Source organism: Ictidomys tridecemlineatus, chromosome 3 (assembly GCF_052094955.1).
Source record: "Ictidomys tridecemlineatus isolate mIctTri1 chromosome 3, mIctTri1.hap1, whole genome shotgun sequence".
NCBI classification, from domain to species: Eukaryota; Metazoa; Chordata; class Mammalia; order Rodentia; family Sciuridae; genus Ictidomys; species Ictidomys tridecemlineatus.
The window spans coordinates 87,029,731-87,050,252 of NC_135479.1; the positions used below are offsets into that span (position 1 = coordinate 87,029,731).

Below are 20,522 nucleotides of genomic sequence, written 5' to 3' on the forward strand. Positions count from 1 at the left end.
TTACCACCATCAGCATAAACACACCATGGTATAGAGGTGTCCGTCAACAAGTTTGGCCTTTTTGACTCCGCTGATGCTGTGCTCCAGCCTTGTCAGGTAGGGGGACCTAAGACCTGTTTAAGGTCTGGGTACAATTAACAGCCAGACTTCTCAGGGACCCCTGTTTTCTAGGCTAAAACTTGTCTCCTTGCTTTTTGGTCAGTCTAATGGATTGCTTTGTCCTATAACCAGTTCTTCATGCTTGTTGGTACCTCTTGAGCTGCTGCTGTTGAAAGGATGCTTCTCATTTACATGTCACAGATAAACACTAGTCTTGCATAGCCTTTCTTGCACTTTAAAGTAAGATGAGTTTAACTCCAATTTGGTTTAAACTTCCTAAAATAAGAAAATTAAGTCTATTGATTTGAGATATATTTTGTGGTGCTGGGGATTGAATCCAGGGCCTTGCACATTCAAGGCAAGTGCTCTACCATCATTGAGCTATACCCCACCCCCCACCCCTGCCCTAGGATGGTAAGCTTTTAGAATAAATGGAATCCATTTGAAATTAGGGTCAATTATTTCAGTTTCTTTGTATAGGTCAGGGCTTAACTTTTTGGAGGGGAGGTGAAAGTATTCAAAATAAGAAGAAAAGCATTTTTCACCAAAATGAACCTTATGTCTTTATACAACATATCTTAGAAACTGCATTTTTATTTCTCCTCACTTTGTACATTTGTCTTGAACACTGTCTCAGATACTTGCCATTTTTGTTTTGGTTAGGATTTTTGTTTACATAAGAAGCTGACCCTCTTATAGAGAAGCCCTGAAGTCTAAAATTGTCAGAACAATTAATTTATTTGTGTCTTCTGTTATGATCTTTTGTTTGGACAATAAAGATCCCACTGCTTTCTCAAAAAAAAAAAAAGAAAAGAAAAGAAAACACTGTAACAAAAATGGAGAATAGTTGGCATGGGTTCATTAGTAGATAGGACTTAGGAAAGAACACCTAACCACAAATCCTACAAGTTCAGAGAGCACCAAGCCTTATAAATACCAGAAACATTACACTTAGTCACATCACTTTCAAACTACAGAAAACAGAAAAGAAAATCCTGAAAGAAACCAAAGTGGAGGGGGACAACTTACCTATAGAAAAGAAAAGATTAAAATTACATCTGACTTCTACTCTGAAACCATGCATTCAAGAAGAGAATGGAGTGAAATATTTAAAGAAAAAACCATCAACCTAGAATTTTGTACTCTGCAAAATTATCCTTCAAAAGTGAAAAAGAAATAAGGACTTTCTCAGAAAAACAAAAATTGGAGGAATTTTACCAGAAGACTTGCCTTAAAAGAAATTCTAAACATTAACATTTTTTTTTAGAACAAATAACACCTTTATTATGAGCTGAGTCAGAAGGGAGGAGGACTTATTTGCCCTTCCAGGCTTGGATTTTCCTCAGAAAGAACTCCAACTCCTTGCCTTCTAGAACATAGCCATCTGCTCGGCCACGGCCACACTGTCCTGGTCTTGATGCAATGCCGGAACTGCTCCTCCAGAAGAATGCGAGTGCTGATTTTAGCATTCTTCTTCCTTTCATCATACTTCTTTTGAATTTTTTGAATTTTCTTAGATCGCTTTTTGTTTAATATGTCTTCCTCCTCAGGAGTCAGCTTGGCCCTCTTCTTGCAGCCCAGGGGGCATTGCATAGTGGGACTCGTCCCACTGTCTGTATGGTGTGCTATCAATGAGCACAATGCAGTTCTTCACCAGGGTCTTGATGCGGACTAGCTCATTATTGGACGCATTGCATCAATGATCCTTGTTTTCCGAGTACAATACTCAGAGCCCCAGGAGAAGTTCCTCACATCCAGCCTCAAAGCACAGTACTTCTTGTTGCCTCCTCGAACTCTGACAGTGTGTATCCAACGGGGGACAATCTTAGTGTTGGCAACAGGGCGTCCCAACTCATACTTCCGCTTTTTTTTTTTTTTAGAGAGAGAGAGAGAGAGAGAGAGAGAGAGAGAGAGAGAGAGAAAGAGAGAATTTTTTAAATATTTACTTATTTTTTTTAGTATTCGGCGGACACAACATCTTTGTTTGTGGTGCTGAGGATCGAACCCGGGCCGCACGCATGCCAGGCAAGCGCGCTACCGCTTGAGCCACATCCCCAGCCCGTACTTCCGCTTCTTGGGGTAGGGCTTTCTCTTTCCAGTCTTGCAGCGCTTGTGCCTGTTATCCTGATGCCCATCACCTGGTGCTGGCTGGAAAGAGCTAAACATTTTTTAGTGAAAAGAAAAATTGAATAGATGGGAGACTCAGATCTACACAAAGAAAGGACGAATAAATACCACAGAAAGAATAAGTAAAGGTTACATAACTTTTTTTGTTTTCAATATAATAGTAACACTATTTGATCATGTATTCATAAATAAATGTTATATTTAATACATATGCTTATATAAAAGTAAAATGAGTGGGCTGGGGTTGTGGCTCAGTGATAGAGCATTTGCCTAGCAGATGCAAGGCACTGGGTTTGAACCTCAACATCACATACAAATAAATAAATAAAATAAAGGTATTGAATTCAACTATAATACCTTTTTTTTGAGCCAGAGTGAATAAATTTTTTGGTCAGTAAAATTAATATTTATAGTAAGATCATTTACTTAAAATAGAAAAATATATATATAATAGATGATAAGCTACACACTGACTTTAAAAATGGAACCTTTAACATTTATAGTTACTCTGTTTGCCCTTATATATAGGTAAGCCCTATATGAAGTAGCCACAACCTTTCATCTTCAAGTCTGTTTATAAGGCACTTAACAGACTGGTATCACAATTAAATATGGGCAGAAAGCAAAAGAGAACACAACACAACTTAGTAGATGTGGCATTCTGGCTAAATTTAACATAGCTTACATAACTCATGTTCATCTGAAATTCAAACATACTTTGTTGTTTCATATAACATCTATATTTTTTAAGATTTTCTTTTTTATTTATTCTAATTTGTTCTACACGATAGCAGAATGCAATCCATTTCATATTATACATATAGAGCACAATTTTTCAAGTCACTGATTGTGCACAAAGTATTTTCACACCATTTGTGTTTTCATACATGTACTTAGGGGTCATGATGTCTAACTCATTCCACCATCACTCCTACCCCCTTACCCCTCCTTTCCCCTCCCTCCCCTTTGCCCTAGCTAGAGTTCCTCCATTCCTCCCATGCTCCACCTCCCATCGCCATTATGAGTCAGCATCCTCATATCAAAGAAAACAAAAAATATATTCTAAAAAAAAGTAAAATCAGTAACAACAGTAACACAAGGAAAAGAAGAGAAGCATTAGGATTATTATTACAAGGTACTCACACCCCCCATGAAGTATAGTGTCATATGGAAATGAATCTGAATTAGGTGTGAATGTATATTGCAAACTGTAAGACATCATTTAAAAAAAATAAAAGAAAGAAAATGCACAATTGATATGCTAAGAAAGGAGAGAAATTAAATCATGTTTTTATAATGCTCAGGCTGGGGGGATTGCTCAGTGGTAGAAGCTCGCCTAGAGTGTGCAAGGCCCTGGGTTTGATACCTAGCCCCTCACCACATACACACAAAAATTAATAGAATTTCAAATGCTCAACAAACAAACCACAAAAGACTGAAAAGAAAGGGGAGTAGATGATAAAAATAGGAACAAAGAATTAAGCAACAAATAGAAAACAGTAACAGATATGACAGATTTTTTGAAGTTATTTATTTATTCTAATTTGTTATATATGATGGCAGAATGCAATTCAATTCATATTACACATATAGAGCACAATTTTTCATGTCTCCAGTTGTACACAAAGTAGAGTCACACCATTCATGTCTTCATACATGTACTTAGGGTAATGATGTCCATCTCATTCCACCATCTTTCCTACCCCCATACCCCCTCCCTCCCCTTTTCCCTATCTAAAGTTTCTTCATTCCTCCCATGCTGCCCCGCCATCCCCATTATGAGTCAGCATCCTCATATCAGAGAAAACATTTGACATTTGATTTTTAGGGATTGCTTACTTCACCTAGCATAATATTCTCCAACTCCATACATTTGCCTATAAATGCCATGATTTTATTCTCATTAAATGTTAAGTATATATATATACACACACACACACACACACACACACACACCACAGTTTCTATATCCATTCATCTACTGAAGGGCATCTAGCACAATTTAACTATTGTGAATTGTGCTGCTATAAGCATTGATGTAGCTGTGAATATAACAGATTAGTGTCACAGATATTAATCAAATATTATAGATATTAATCCAACTATCCACTCTGAATGCCAATGGCTTAAATATACCTATTAAAAAATAAAGATTGGCCCAGCGGCCCGCCGGCACAGTAGACAGACCACCCCAGTTGGAGGAGCCCAGCCTCCCGCCTGCATGGTAGGCAGACCGCTCCACCCAGAGAAGGGGCCCAGCGGCCCGCTGGCGAGGCAGAGAGACCACCCCATCTGGAGGAGGAGCCCAACACCCCCACCTCATCAAACACCTTATGAGAAAAACTGATGGAACTCATCTTGAAAAATCCCACCAACACTTAAAACCCACCAACTGGTGGGCGTGGCTACCAGCTCGGTTCTGCATCGGATCAGGCACCTGGTTTACATCTCAGAGAATAAAAGTAGAGAGGCCACAGGTGGAAGCTCAAGTCCTCTCACACTGACTACCACCACCAGCCTGAACCCAGAGACTCAAGCTAGGAATAGACAACGCCACCAACTGGAAAAAATGATAACAGAGTTCTGAGACATTTTTTTTTTCTTTCTTTTTTTCTCTTCTCTCTCTCTTTTCATCCATTCATCCAGTCTCCTGTACCCTTCCCCCTCTGGTCCTCACAACCTCAACATATGTGAAACCAAAAATTGTGCATGAAAAAGATCTTTAACAACTGAATCACCAGAATAATATACTATAGAGGAATTGCATATGCCCCCCTCCCTCCCCGCTTTTTATTTCTTTTCTTTTTTCTCTTTTCTTTTTCCCACTCTCTTTTTTCTCTTCCTTTCCTTGTTATTTGTTTTCCTCCCTCTTACTCCCTCTATCCCACTTGCAACCCCCTAAATTTTACTATTCATAAGTAGGGCAATCTTATAAATACAAATAGGAATTTGAATCTATACATTCTTCCATAAATTACCCATCTATTGGTTAGAGCTCTCCAAAGTTACTAAGTTAGATTAACCCCATACCCTCACTCCTTTCCCCCTAAACATAACATCCTACACCTGAAATTCAGTTTTCTTCAAGCTACCAGAAATGGTATGCCTTTCATGAAACTAATGACTATATTTGTAAACGATAATCGAAACCAACATTTATAGACATAGAGTCTAGCTATAAATGTAGTAATAAGGAAAACGTGTGCTCAGATGATGTACTATTGATATTGAGAACTGTTAACATTGTCTTTCTCCACAAAAGGGAGACTTTGCAACTATACAAGGGCAATATAAATATATAGGGGGAAAATTCAATAACACAACAGTTTCACAAAGCAGAAAGAAACACGAGCAGTATGAAAAGACAAGGAAAGAAAGGACCACAAGCAATGCAGGTCAACTCAACTTTAGAAGAGGTAATATTGGCAGCAGATGGAATGTCAGATAAAGAATTCAGGATATACATGCTTCCGATGATCTGGAGTCTCAAGGAAGACATTAGACAGCAAAATCAGACAATGAAAGATCACTTTGACAATGAATTACATAAACAAATCCAAGAAGCAAAAGATCAACTATACAGGAAGATAGAGGTTATAAAAAACAAACAAACAGAAATCCTAGAAATGCAGGAAACAATAAACCAACTTAAAAACTCAAATGAGAGTACTACCAGCAGAGTAGATCACTTAGAAGATAGAACATCAGACAATGAAGACAAAGTATTTCAACTTGAAAAGAACATAGACAGCTCAGCGAGACTGTTAAGAAACCATGAGCAGAACATCCAAGAAATAAGGGATAACATAAAGAGACCAAACTTAAAGAGTTATTGGAATACAGGAAGGTATAGCGGTCCAAACCAAAGGAATGAGCAATCTGTTCAAGAAAATAATGAGAAAACTTCCCAGACTTGAAGAATGAAACAGAATCCCAAATCCTAGAAGCCTACAGGACACCGAATGTGCAAAATCATAAGAGATCCACACCTAGACACATTATAATGAAGATGCCCAACATACAGAATAAGGAGAGAATCTTAAAAACCACAAGAAAGAGGAAGCAGATTACATTTAGGGGTAAACCAATCAGGATAACAGCTGATCTTTCACCACAGACCCTGAAAGCTAGAAGATCCTGGAACAACATATTTCAAACGCTGAAAGAAAATGGGTTCCAACCAAGAACTGTGTATCCAGCGAAATTAAGCTTCAGGATGAAAAATGAAATTAAAACCTTCCATGATAAACAAAAGTTAAAAGAATTTACAGCTAGAAAACCAGCTCTTCAAAACATCCTAGGCAAAACATTACAGGAAGAGAAAATGGAGAATAACAATGAAAACTAACAGCGGGAGGTAGTACAGTAAAGGGAAAAAATAATCAAAGAGGAAAAACAAACCATGCTAAGTAACATAAATGAACAAATATGGCTGGAAGAACAATCCATATCTCAATAATAATCCTAAATGTTAATGGCTTAAACTCACCAATTAAGAGACACAGGCTAGTAGAATGGATCACAAAACAAGACCCAACAATATGCTGCCTACAGGAGACGCATTTGATAGGAAAAGACATACATAGACCGAAGGTGAAAGGTTGGGAAAAATCATTATCACTCATATGGACCTCAGAAACAAGCAGAAGTGTCCATACTCATATCAGATAAAATAAACTTAAAGCCAAAGTTAATCAAAAGGGATAAAGAAGGACACTACATACTGCTCAAGGGAACCATACACCAACAAGACATAACAATCATAAATATATATGCCCCAAACAATGGTGCAGCTGTGTTCATCAAACAAACTCTTCTCAAGTTCAAGAGTCAAATAGACCACCATACAATAATCATGAGAGACTTCAACACACCTCTCTCACCACTGGACAGATCTTCCAAACAAAAGTTGAATAAAGAATCTATAGAACTCAATAATACAATTAATAACCTAGACTTAATTGACATATATAGAATATACCACCCAACATTAAGCAGTTACACTTTTTTCTCACCAGCACATGGATCCTTCTCAAAAATAGATCATATATTATGTCACAGGGCAACTCTTAGAAATTATAAAGAAGTAGAGATAATACCATGCATCCTATCTGATCATAATGGAATGAAACTGGAAATCAACGATAAAAGAAGGAAGGAAAAATCACGCATCACTTGGAGAATGAACAATAGGTTACTGAATGATCAATGGGTTACAAAAGACATCAAGGAGAAAATTAAAAAATTCTTAGAGATAAATGAAAACACAGACACAACATATCCGAATCTATGGGACACAATGAAAGCAGTTCTAAGAGGAAAATTTATTGCTTGGAGTTCATTCCTTAAAAATAGAAAAAAACCGAGTCAGTCTGTCGGAGTCTGTCTTCGGAACAGGCTGAGCGAAGGGACTTCGGAGAGCCTGCTGCCTACTTATTCTATTTCCCCTCCCTGTCTCCAGCCCCACGTCTCTCTTCACTCCTCTCCCGCCCTTGCTCGCGTAGCCATGGCGGAGTCATCAGTGGGCACTCAGTCCCCATCCATCTCTCGTCGTCCTCCGGGGCCCCATCCGACAGCGGCTGGCGGTGGCAGGAGCCCGGGAGCCAGCCCCGCCCTGGAGGGCGAAAAGCTGCAGCTCCTCTTGTGCGGTGCACGATCTGATTTTCTGGCTAGATGTGAAGAAGACTGGGTTTGTTTTTGGCACCACACTGATCATGCTGCTATCCCTGGCAGCCTTCAGTGTCATCAGTGTGGTTTCTTACCTTATCCTGGCCCTTCTCTCTGTCACCATCAGCTTCAGAGTCAACAAGTCTGTCATCCAAGCTATACAGAAATCAGAAGAAGGCCATCCATTCAAAGCCTACCTGGATGTGGACATTACACTGTCCTCAGAAGCTTTCCATAATTACATGAATGCTGCCATGGTGCATGTCAACAAGGCCCTAAAACTCATCATTTGTCTCTTTCTGGTGGAAGATCTGGTCGACTCCTTGAAGCTGGCTGTCTTCATGTGGCTGATGACCTATGTTGGTGCCGTTTTTAATGGAATCACCCTTCTGATTCTTGTGGAGCTGCTCGTCTTCAGCGTCCCAATTGTCTATGAGAAGTACAAGACCCAGATTGATCACTATGTTGGCATCGTCCAGGATCAAACCAAGTCAATTGTTGAAAAGATCCAAGCAAAACTCCCTGAAATCACCAAAAAAAAAAGTCAGAATAAACACATGGAAACCAGAAATGCAACAGTTACTAAAACACCACTTAATAGTTATAATGATGTTACTTGTACCATGGAGGACATGCACAGTGTCAGCTTGAGCCTGCATTCCAAGCTTATTTTTATTTTAATTTAGTATTTTCTCCCCTCCTTTCCCTTTACCCTCAGTATCAAGCACAAGAAACAGTGGGCTGAACAAAAAGAACTGATATCTTAGAACTCAAAAGAATAAAGAAAGAATAAAATTAATAGGATAAATTATACCTTAGTGGTGGTGGAGCTTTTTACCTGTAGCATGAAAAGGGGAAAGATTAGAAAAAGAGAAAGTGAATAGTAGAAAAATTTCTTGGGTTCTTCTATTCAGTTTTCAAGGACTAGTTTTACACAACTCCCATTATAGTTTTGCCTTTATTTTTAAGAAATAATGATTAACTTATGAAGAAATGGTTTGGGGACAGGAGGGGGATGCCTTCCTTGGGTTGTTTGCAGCCCACCAATCCCATCCTCCTGCCCCACTCTGTGAGCAGCTACTCTTAATATTCCTCTTCTTGACTTAATGATATAACTTCCAGCTCTGAGTAACTTATAGGTAGTAGTGATAATTCCTGTCTCCAGAATGCCATCTGAGAAATAAGAGTAGAAACAGAAAAGGGTGGGAAAGGGTGTGGCAGGGGCACAACAATGGCCACCTCCCTCTGCCACTCACCCACAGGGAAGGAAGGGCTCCACCAGCTGGGAGCATGGTGTCCACATCATCTCTTGGATGCCAGTTCTGGGAGTTAATTTGAGAACTCATTCCTGAATGTGCTTTCCCCTCTTTCCTGCCCACCCACCTCACCTCAAGTTTAATAAATATGGTTGTACTTTTATTATTATGAAATAAATGTCTGTACCTGCTGTACACTGCTGTACACTTGTTAGAGAAAAATAATCTGCATGTGGGCTCCCTAGTTATTAAGTTATTGTAATCCTGTCTCAGTCTGTGGAGGAGGAACAGTCTCAAAAGATGGAACTACCAGAAAAGAAAACGTTTTTCTTTATCTACCACCACCACCACCACCACCACTGCTTTCTCCTCACATGCTGTTGCTTTAATGTGTGCTCATCAGTTTAGTGTAAGGACCAAAGCCAAGCTGGCTTGAGGGGAGATCTTGTGTGTCTGTGGCTAAGAGACTGCACGCCAGTGTGGGGACGTGCATTTTGTTGTTCATGTGGAGTCTTTCTGCTTTGAGGGTGCTTTCCTTTTTCAGACACACAAAATGCTCAGCCCCTGTACCATGGCCCAGGATGCTCCTTTGGAGAGTGCTTCCTGTGGACTTTTAAGTTAAGATGACCAGACAGGGCCAGAGTGTATTGATGGGCTTTCTTCAGTTGGAGACAACAGAGCAGTGCACAGGCACAGCAGGTGGAGGGTGATTGGGAATCATTGATTCCTGTTTGAGACAAAGTTTCTTCCTCCCTTTTCCACATGGAGACTCAAGTCAGTGTGAAAGCAGTCATTAAGTTCCTTAAGCTTGTAGCTCCTAAGTAGTCCTGCCCTTCCAGGAGGGAGCAAGCTGTAAGGGCTACAATATTTGTTGGTCCCAAAGTACTGCAGCTCTGCAGGAAGCACTGGGAGGATTTTTTTTTTAATTACTGGGGAATTTAGATGAGTAAAAGGAACTCTCCCCATACTCCCTTTTCTTATTTTCTTGCCCCCTTTCTTTTTGAAATTTTTAACATTTTCTGACATATTAAGAAACTCCCTCTCCATCACCATTCCTTACCCTCCCAGGAAGTCGATGCACTGATGGACTTTCAGGCTTCCCCTCCAAAGGACCTCTTTCTGCACTGGAAGCCCCACACCTGGTTCTTTTCTTTTGTTGTTGCTGTGTTAATGATAATGGGAGAGATGTTTGTGCCATGCAGAATTTTTTTTTTTAAGGAAAACATAGACAAAAAAGTACTAATGAAATTGTGTGCGTGTCTGTGTGTGCAACATAAAAATACAGTAGCACACAAGGATCTTGAATCTTGGTTCCTGTAAAACTGCAAATTGATATGGTATTAATTTAAAAATAAAGAACACAATGACTGGTTAAAAAAACAACAAATAAATGATCTCACATTTCATCTCAAAACCCTAGAAAAAGAAGAGCAAAGGAACAGCAAAAGTAGTAGAAGGCAAGAAATAATTAAAACCAGAACTGAAATCAATGAAATTAAAACAAAAGAAACAATTGAAAAAATTGACAAAACTAAAAGTTGGTTCTTTGAAAAAATAAACAAGATTGACAGACCCTTAGCCATGCTAATGAAGAGAAGAAGAGAGAGAACTCAAATTACTAGCATATGGGATGAAAAAGGCAATATCAAAACAGACACTTCAGAAATACAGAAGATAATTAGAAATTATTTTGAATCCTTATACTCCAATAAAATAGAAGATAGCGAATAAATAAATAATAATAAAATAATAATAAATTTCTTAAGTCATATGATCTGCCCAGATTGAGTCAGGAGGATATAGACAACCTAAACAGACCAATATCAATTGAGGAAATAGAAGAAGCCATCAAAAGACTACCAACTAAGAAAAGCCCAGGACCGGATAAGTATAGAGCAGAGTTTTACAAAACCTTTAAAGAAGAACTAATACCAATACTTTTCAAGCTATTTCAGGAAATAGAAAAAGAGGGATAACTTCCAAATTCATTCTACAAGGCCAACATCACCCTGATTCCTAAAACAGATAAAGACACTTCAAAGAAAGAAAATTACAGACCAATATCTCTAATGAACATAGATGCAAAAATCCTCAATAAAATTCTGGCAAATTGGATACAGAAACATATCAAAAAGATCATGCATCATGACCAAGTAGGATTCATCCCTAGGATGCAAGGCTGGTTCAATATACGGAAATCAATAAATGCTATTCACCACATCAATAGACTTAAAGATAAGAACCATATGATCACCTCAATAGACACAGAAAAAGCATTCAACAAAGTACAGCATCCCTTTATGTTCAAAACTCTAGAAAAACTAGGGATAACAGGAACATACCTCAATAATGTAAAGGCTAAGAATGCTAAGCCTCAGGCTAGCATCATTCTGAACGGAAAAAAATTGAAGGCATTCCCTCTAAAATCTGGAACAAGACAGGGATGCCCTCTCTCACAACTTCTGTTCAACATAGTTCTCGAAACACTGGCCAGAGCAATTAAACAGATGAAGGAAATTAAAGGCACAAAAATAGGAAAAAAAGAACTTAAATTATCACTATTTGCAAAAGACATGATCCTATACATAGCAGACCCAAAAAGTTCTACCAAGAAACTTCTAGAGCTAATAAATTAATTCAGCAAAGTGGCAGGATATAAAATCAACACGCATAAATCAAAGGCATTCCTGTATATCAGCGACAAAACTTCTGAAATGGAAATGAGGACAACCACCCCATTCACAATATCCTCAAAAAAAATAAAATACTTGAGAATCAACCTAACAAAAGAGGTGAAAGACCTATATAATGAAAACTACAGAACCCTAAAGAGAGAAATAGAAAAAGATCTTAGAAGATGGAAAAATATACCCTGTTCATGGATAGGCAGAACTAACATCATCAAAATGGCAATATTACCAAAAGTTCTCTATAGGTTTAATGCAATGCCAATCAAAATCCCAACAGCATTTCTTGTAGAAATAGATAAAGCAATCATGAAATTCATATGGAAAGCAGGAAGTGTGAATCAGGTGGTATAGCAATACCAGACTTCAAGCTATACTACAGGGCAATAGTAACAAAAACAGCATGGTACTGGTACCAAAACAGGCAGGTGGACCAATGGTACAGAATAGAGGACACAGAGACCAATCCACAAAATTTCAACTATCTTATATTTGATAAAGGTGCTAAAAGCTTGCAATGGAGGAAGGATAGCATCTTCAAGAAATGGTGCTGGGAAAACTGGAAATCCATAAGCAACAAAATGAAACTGAATCCCTTTCTCTCGCCATGCACAAAAGTTAACTCAAAATGGATCAAAGAGCTTGATATCAAATCAGAGACCCTGCGTCTGATAGAAGAAAAAGGTGGCTCCGATCTACATATTGTGGGGTCGGGCTCCAAATTCCTTAATAGGCCACCCATAGCACAAGAGTTAATAATAAGAATCAACAAATGGGACTTATTCAAACTAAAAAGTTTTTTCTCAGCAAGAGAAACAATAAGAGAGGTAAATAAGGAGCCTACATCATGGGAACAAATTTTTACTCCTCACACTTCAGATAGAGCCCTAATATCCAGAGTATATAAAGAATTCAAAAAATTAAACAATAAGAAAACAAATAACCCAATCAACAAATGGGCCAAGGACCTGAACAGACACTTCTCAGAGGAGGACATACAATCAATCAACAAGTACATGAAAAAATGCTCACCATCTCTAGCAGTCAGAGAAATGCAAATCAAAACCACCCTAAGATACCATCTCACTCCAGTAAGATTGGCAGCCATTATGAAGTCAAACAACAACAAGTGCTGGCAAGGATGCGGGGAAAAGAGTACACTTGTACATTGCTGGTGGGACTGCAAATTGGTAAGGCCAATTTGGAAAGCAGTATGGAGATTCCTTGGAAAGCTGGGAATGGAACCACCATTTGACCCAACTATTCCCCTTCTCGGTCTATTCCCTAAAGACCTAAAAAGAGCATACTACAGGGATACTGCTACATCGATGTTCATAGCAGCACAATTCACAATAGCTAGACTGTGGAACCAACCTAGATGCCCTTCAATAGATGAATGGATAAAAAAAAAATGTGGCATTTATACACAATGGAGTATTACTCTGCCCTAAAAAATAACAAAATCATGGAATTTGCAGGTAAATGGATGGCATTAGAGCAGATTATGCTAAGTGAAGCTAGCCAAGCCCTAAAAAACAAATGCCAAATGTCTTCTTTGGTATAAGGAGAACAACTAAGAACAGAGCAGGGAGGAAGAGCATGAGAAGAAGATTAACATTAAACAGGGAGGAGAGGTGGGAGGGAAAGGGAGAGAAAAGGGAAAGTGCATGGAAATGGAAGGAGACCCTCATTGTTATACAAAATTACATATAAGAGGAAGTGAGGGGAAAGGGAAAAAAACAAGGTGGAGAAATGAATTACAGTAGATGGGGTAGAGAGAGAAGATGGGAGGAGAGGGGAGGGGGAATAGTAGAGAATAGGAAAGGCAGCAGAACACATCAGACACTAGTATGGCAATATGTAAATCAGCGGATGTGTAACCGATGTGATTCTGCAATCTGTATATGGGGTAAAAATGGGAGTTAATAACCCACTTGAATCAAATGTATGAAATATGATATGTCAAGAATTATGTAATGTTTTGAACAACCAATAATAAAAATTTTAAAAAATAAAAAATAAAGATTGTGAGACTGGATCAAAAAAAAACCTAGATATACAATCAATCAACAAATATATGAAAAAATGTTCAACATCTCTAGCAATTAGAAAAATGCAAATCAAAACTACTCTAAGATTTCATCTCACTCTTGTCAGAATGGCAGCTATCAAGAATACAGACAACAGGGCTGGGGATGTGGCTCAAGCGGTAGCGTGCTCACCTGGCATGCGTGCAGCCCGGGTTCGATCCTCAGCACCGCATACCAACAAAGATGTTGTGTCTGCCGAGAACTGAAAAATAAATATTAAAAATTCTCTCTCTCTCCTCTCTCACTCTCTCTTTAAAAAAAAAGAATACAGACAACATAAGTGATGGTGAGGATGTGGGGAAATAAAGGTACACTCACACACTGCTGTTGGGACTGCAAATTGGTGCAACCAATATGGAAAGCAGTATGGAGATTCCTTGGAAAATTGGGAATGGAACCACCATTTGACCCAACTATCCCTCTCCTCGGTCTATACACAAAGGAGATAAAAGTAGCATACTTACAGTGACGCAATGCTGCAGGATACAAGGTTAATATACAAAAGTCAATCATTTTATATCCCATAAATAAACAAGTGGGATTTAAATTCAAAACATACTGCCATTGACAATGCACCTAAAAAATGAAATATGTTGGTATAAATCTAACAAAATATGTACAAGACTAATAAGGGGGAAACAAGAAAATTCATGAACGAAATCAAATAAGAACTAAATGAGTGGAGATATATTCCATTAGTCTAGGGAGACAATATTGTTTTCTTGATCCTGTAACAAATTATCATGGGCTGAGACAGCAACATTTAGGTCTCATGGTTATGGACTCTGAGAAGTCCAAAATCACAAAGGCAGCAGATCCAATGTCTGGGGAGGACTCACTTCCTGGTTTGAATATAGTGGTTTTCTGGTTGCAGCTTCACAATCAGTCATTGCAAAGTCCACAATCATCTATATTATGGTAGAAGAGAAAGAGAATGGAAATAAGCTTTTCATGTCTTTTTTTAATATGTGCACTACCCTCACTCACGAGGGTGCCACTCTCATGACTTCCACCCATGCCCCCTCCTAATAGTACACTTTGGGATTAGGATTTCAACACATGGATTTGAGCATACATTTTTATCCCAACTTGATCTAAAGATTCAATGTAATCCCAATCAAAATTCCAGCAAGTTATTTTGTACATAATGACAGACTAACCCTACGCTTATATAGAAAAGCCAAAGAACCTGATGAACCACCAGAATATTGAAGGAGCAGAACGCAGTTGGAGGATTGACACTACCTGAGTTCAGCACTTACCCTAAAAGTGACAGAAATCTTGGCAGTATGGAGCTAGTGAAAGAATTTGGACTAATAGATCTGTAGAACCAATAGCCCCAAAATAGATCCACATACATAGGTCCACAGTCGACTGAACTTTGAGAAAGAATCAAAAGAAATACAATGGAGGAAAAAAAGTCTTTTCAACAAATTGCACAGATCAACTGTCCATCCATCTGCAAAAAAAAAAATATATATATATATATATATATATATATATATATATATATATATATATATATTTAGATACACATCTTATACCATTTGCAAAAAATTAATTGGGAATAGAGCACAGACCTAAACATAAAACACAAAACTATAAAGCTCCTAGAAGATAACAAAAGAAAATATAGTTGATTGTGGACTTTGCAATGACTTATTAAAATATAACACCAAAGGCATGATTTATGAAAGAAAGAACTGATAAGTTGTTCTTCATTAATATTAAAATATCCATGTAGTGGGAAAACATCATCAAGAGAATGAAAAGACTGAGAGGAAATGTGTAAAACACATATCTGATAAAGGACCCAAAATAAATCAAAACCCCTACCATTCAACAACATGAACATAAATAATCTGTTTTAAAATGGACCAAAGATCTTAACAAACACCTCACCAAACAAGACACAGATGGCAAATAAGAAAAGATGCTTCGCATCATATGTCATAAGGGAAATGAAAGTTAAAACAATGAGATGCCTCTCCACACATCCTAGACTGGCCAAATTCAGAAATGCTGGTGAGGATGGGAAGCAACAGGTCTCATGGTTATGGACTCTGAGAAGTCCAAGATCACAATGTTCCTTGGTGGTGGGGATGCAAGATACTACAACCACTCTGGAAGACAATTTGTCAGTGTCTAATAAAAGTCAATAAACCCTTGCCATATGATCCAGCAATCAAGCTGCTTGGTATTTACTGAAACAAGTTGCAAACTTGGGTTCTCATAAAAGCCTGCACACAGATGTTTATAGCAGCTTTAGGTATACCATCAAAAATGGAAGCCACCAAGATAGCCGTTAGTAGGTAAATGGATAGACAGGTACTTCCAGACAATGGAGTGCTCAAAATAAATGATCAAGCCATGAAAAGACGTAAATGAACTTTAAATACATATTACTAAATGGAAGAATCCAGTCTGGAAACATTGCATCCTATACAAGTTCAATTATATGACATTTTGGAAAAGTCAAGACTATGGAGACAATAAAATGATCAGTGGCTGTCAGGGGCAGGGCATAGGGAGAAACAAACATGCAGAACAGAGGATTTTTTAGGGAAATGAAGCTATTCTGTGTGGTACTGCAATGGTGGATATGCAGCATCATACATTTTTCCAAACCCATAGAACATAGAATACCAAGCGCGAGTTCTAATATAAATTCTGGACTTTGGTGGATAAAAATGTATCATTAGGTTTATCAATTATGACAGATATGCAACCCGGGTAGGGGATGTTGGTATTGCAGGAGGCTCTGCTTGTGTGTAGGCAGAGTGTGCATGGGAAATCTCTGTACCTTCCAACCCATTTTTCTATGAATCTAAAACTCCTCTAAAAAATTAAAATTCATTTTAAAAAAGCAAAGGCATTGGGTCTGAGGAAAGTGGGCGTAACTAGAAAAGGGCGACACAGGGGACCTCCTTCCTGTGGCGATTCATTCACACCATTGTCAACATCTTGGTTTTAACCCACACTGTACTATTTTTGCAAGAGGTTGCCCTCGGAGAAAACTGGGTAAGGCACACAACGTTGTTTTTGACATGAATTCTTACAACTGCATGCAAATCTATAATGATGTCAAAATGAAAATTTAATAAGAAAACAAAAGGACTGCTAACATACTTAACAACACGGTGAATCTCAAAATCCTGATGCAAAAGAAGTCAAACGCAGCTTCATCTATATTGTGTGATTCCATTTTTATAAAACCCAAACTATTTTAGCTTGAACTTTGTGAAATGCAAACTACAGTGACAGAGTGAGAGATGAGTGGTGATGTGGGTCCAGGGGCAGGAGGAAATGAAGTATAAAAGGGAACACAAGGCTGTCCTGACTTGACCGTGGTGCTGAAGGCTTTACAGATGTGAACAACTGAGGAACTCACTGAGTCCCACACTTTAACCAGATGTGGTTTATCTCACATGCGTTATTTCTCAATAATGTTGATAAGAAAAAGAAATCAGTGAATGGTCCAGAAACCAAGGTCTACAGGTAGTGACATCCTTCGCCAGGAAGCCCTTAGCCCAACCAGGGAGGACTGGCTGTGGCTCGCAGTCATTCCCAGGGAGATTCGGAACCAGCCTAGTAATGAATCCAGAAACACTTTCCAATTCCCTTTACACAGAGCAGAAGGTGGCACCATCCCTTGAAAAGATGCAGCCATATGAGAGACCAAGACTCTGCTGGGCAGAGTGCAGCTGTGAGCCTGACAGGTCAAGAGGAGAGACCCAGGAGCAGAGCAGAGGAGGCAGGTGCAGGAGGATGGCAGACACGAGCTGGAGGTGGCTGCAATTCCCAGGAGACAAAATGAGCAAGTGAAGATTCCTCCTTCCATCAACAACTGGGATCACCCCCTGTGCTCTGGCTCACCTGGACTTGAAGCATCCATCATGTTCGTTTCCTTCTTTACCTGGCGGGGTCCGGGGTCTTGGTAGGTCCACCATCCGGATCTCTTCTCACTGCATCTTCCCCAGGTCACAACCTGGTCATTGTGTGCCTGAGCCATGGGAGAGCCTCCTGCCCATCTCACTCCATGAGGTCCTCCTACTTCTGTGGTGTGACAACGGACTTCCATCAGGTTTCCTAGGTGCAGGGCCTAAGATGAGATTCTTGTTCAGTAATTTATTGTAGGGATGCTACAAGAAGAAGCAGGAGGCAGAGGGATTAGGCAAGGATGTGGTCAATAAGTTCAGGGGCACCAATCACTAATTGTACCAGAGCTGGTCCCACTTGGAAGCAAGGCAGGTGGCCTTCTTGTGTCTGCTGGCCATGGACTTGAGGAGGGGGAGGAGTGGACATCATTTTTTAGACAGTTGCAGATTGAAAACAAATTGGCCAAGGACAACTCTTTGGCCAGGGGGACAGCTGTGAGCTGTGAGCAGCAAACACAGCAGCTAGGAATGATCACTAGCATGAAAAAAGAATTTGGACAGGGCACCATCCACCTCCACTACAACGACCTTTCCAACAAACACATCCAATTGCATCACCTCTTTGATTAAAGCTGTCAGATGATTCCGTCTGCACAGTGCTGGGGTGGGGGGGGACATGGCCTAAAGTCTGTCTTCACCACAATTCGATACGAACCAAATCAACGTTGCTAATGTCTCTCTGGGTGGTGAGTGGAAGCAATTGCCCAGATAATTTCTTTTCCTAATCCACTTATTTTGGAGCATCAGAGTTGGAATGATCCAGATAACCTGTATGGGTGGATCAAACAAGACTGACAACAGCATCCCCTCGTCTGTCACTTGGGCTCTGAAGATGCTGTCACTGAGGCCATCTTTTCTTCCCTCCAGCCCCGAGGTACCGAGAGAAGGTGGCCTGGCACGTGGGTAGACTGTCAGACTGCCTGCTGTGACATCTCAGCCCACTGCTCTTTGATCCCTCATGTCTAATTGGGCTTCGTCACCATCACTCCCTCTCGGGAAGGTGGAGTTAATGCAGCCTGATGGAAATCAGATGGCTCTGTCAGCTGTGTCTCTGGGGACCCTGGGAGTCTGTCAGCACACTGATCCAGACCCAGCCACAGCCTCTCAGAAGAACTGCAAGCAGAGAGAGTGTCAAACCAGCAGAAGTACCACTTCAAGATGGCAGATGCCACACAGAAATCTGTGGGTGCTCTGCATCAGCAGGAAAGTCGCATCCCCTGGGGTCCAGCAGAGCTGGCCACTGGGCCCAGAATCTCTGGTAGCCATGGCCCACACAGCGCTGCCCACCTGTAACCACCTCAGCTTCCCTGTGTGAATACTTGTGCTACCGTGCTGAGGTTCTGTTATCCCCACACACAGGACAGGAACCTGAGGCTTGGGACAGTGTGGCCACCTGCCAAGGGCTACCTGCTGGCCACTGTAGGACTCAAGATTCAAATGGAGGGCAGGATGTGCCTGTGCCTAGTCACTGGGTAGAAGCCTGAGCAGAAGGAAGCAGGACAGGTGACTGGCCCTGAGGGAAGACGAGTCTGACAGAGCCATCAGAGGTTTGGAGATGGAGATACTGGGCCCTGCTCATTTCCTACCACCCAGCAGAGTGTCTGGTGCATAGAAGACGACACAAATAACACAAATGAACAAATGAATAAGTGAATGGCACATGCAGGGAATGGAGATACAGAGAAAGGTGTGGCTGCCAGAAGTGGTCCCGCTGAGAGCTGACCCCATTTATCACCATTTACAGGAGAAAATTCTTCAGCAAATAAGGCAGAACAGAGGCTGTCATTCTCCAAACCAGTAACTGGTCCTACAAGCCAGGGCCAGCCAGCTGCCTGCTCAGGAATCCTGTCAGCTGCCTCCTACCACCCTTAATGAGATGTGATCGCTGAAGGCAAGCAACTAATTGTGTGATGTTTTATTAATCTTTTCTCCATGAAATATTAATTGTGAGCTTTCACAAATACAAAGATCTGTCTCCTTTTTACTGGTCTGGTTTGGCGGGTCTCTCCAGGTAAATATTCCAGGGTTTCCAGTTAAGGGACCAGAGTGACAATCATGATGCCAGGTCCTGTAGAAGGTGAGCAGCTGACAGCCCAAAATACACAGGATGTCAAAAAACGCCTCCCTGGGTTAGTTGCTCTGCCCAGAGGCCAGGGTCCTGTCCAGGGAGGAGAGGAGCAGAGCTATCTCGCTATGTGCAAGGAACTGAATTAAGGAGAAATCACTTCCAAACATCCCTCCCACTGTGAGTTCCAGGAGCCAAACAAAAAGCCACTAATGACTGGAAGCCATCGATACCAGCACAACAAAGATCCTACTGTGAGACTCGTCCTTTCCTTCCCCGTTTCCCTGAAATTGGTTCGCCTTGGGAAAAAAGCATCAAAAAGAAACCTGAGTCTTAAGTCAGATGTGTGGACTGAATTCAAGGGGGAATTCCAGAGGGGAGAGACTGAATTCCAAAGTTGGCTGGGACAGATGGAGAGACCTTTATAAGGGACTTCAGCCCCTTCTACCTTGTCCAAGAAGGCTACAGGAGGATGGCTGGTGTCCTGGAGAAAGGACACATACATTGTGCTCCTCCTTGGAGGATTTTCTGTGTGAGTGGGACCATCCCTTAAACTATGCCTGGAGCCAGCCCCAGTACCAGTATAGACCCTG

The 20,522-nt window shown here is 40.2% G+C and overlaps 2 pseudogenes; one reads left to right on the forward strand and one right to left on the reverse strand.

The window, feature by feature from the left end:
• Window positions 1-1,391: 1,391 nt before the first annotated feature.
• On the reverse strand, window positions 1,392-4,651 carry LOC144375687 (small ribosomal subunit protein eS8 pseudogene; annotated as a pseudogene).
• Window positions 4,652-7,717: 3,066 nt separating this feature from the next.
• Window positions 7,718-8,767, forward strand: LOC144376270 (reticulon-3 pseudogene; annotated as a pseudogene).
• Window positions 8,768-20,522: the final 11,755 nt, after the last annotated feature.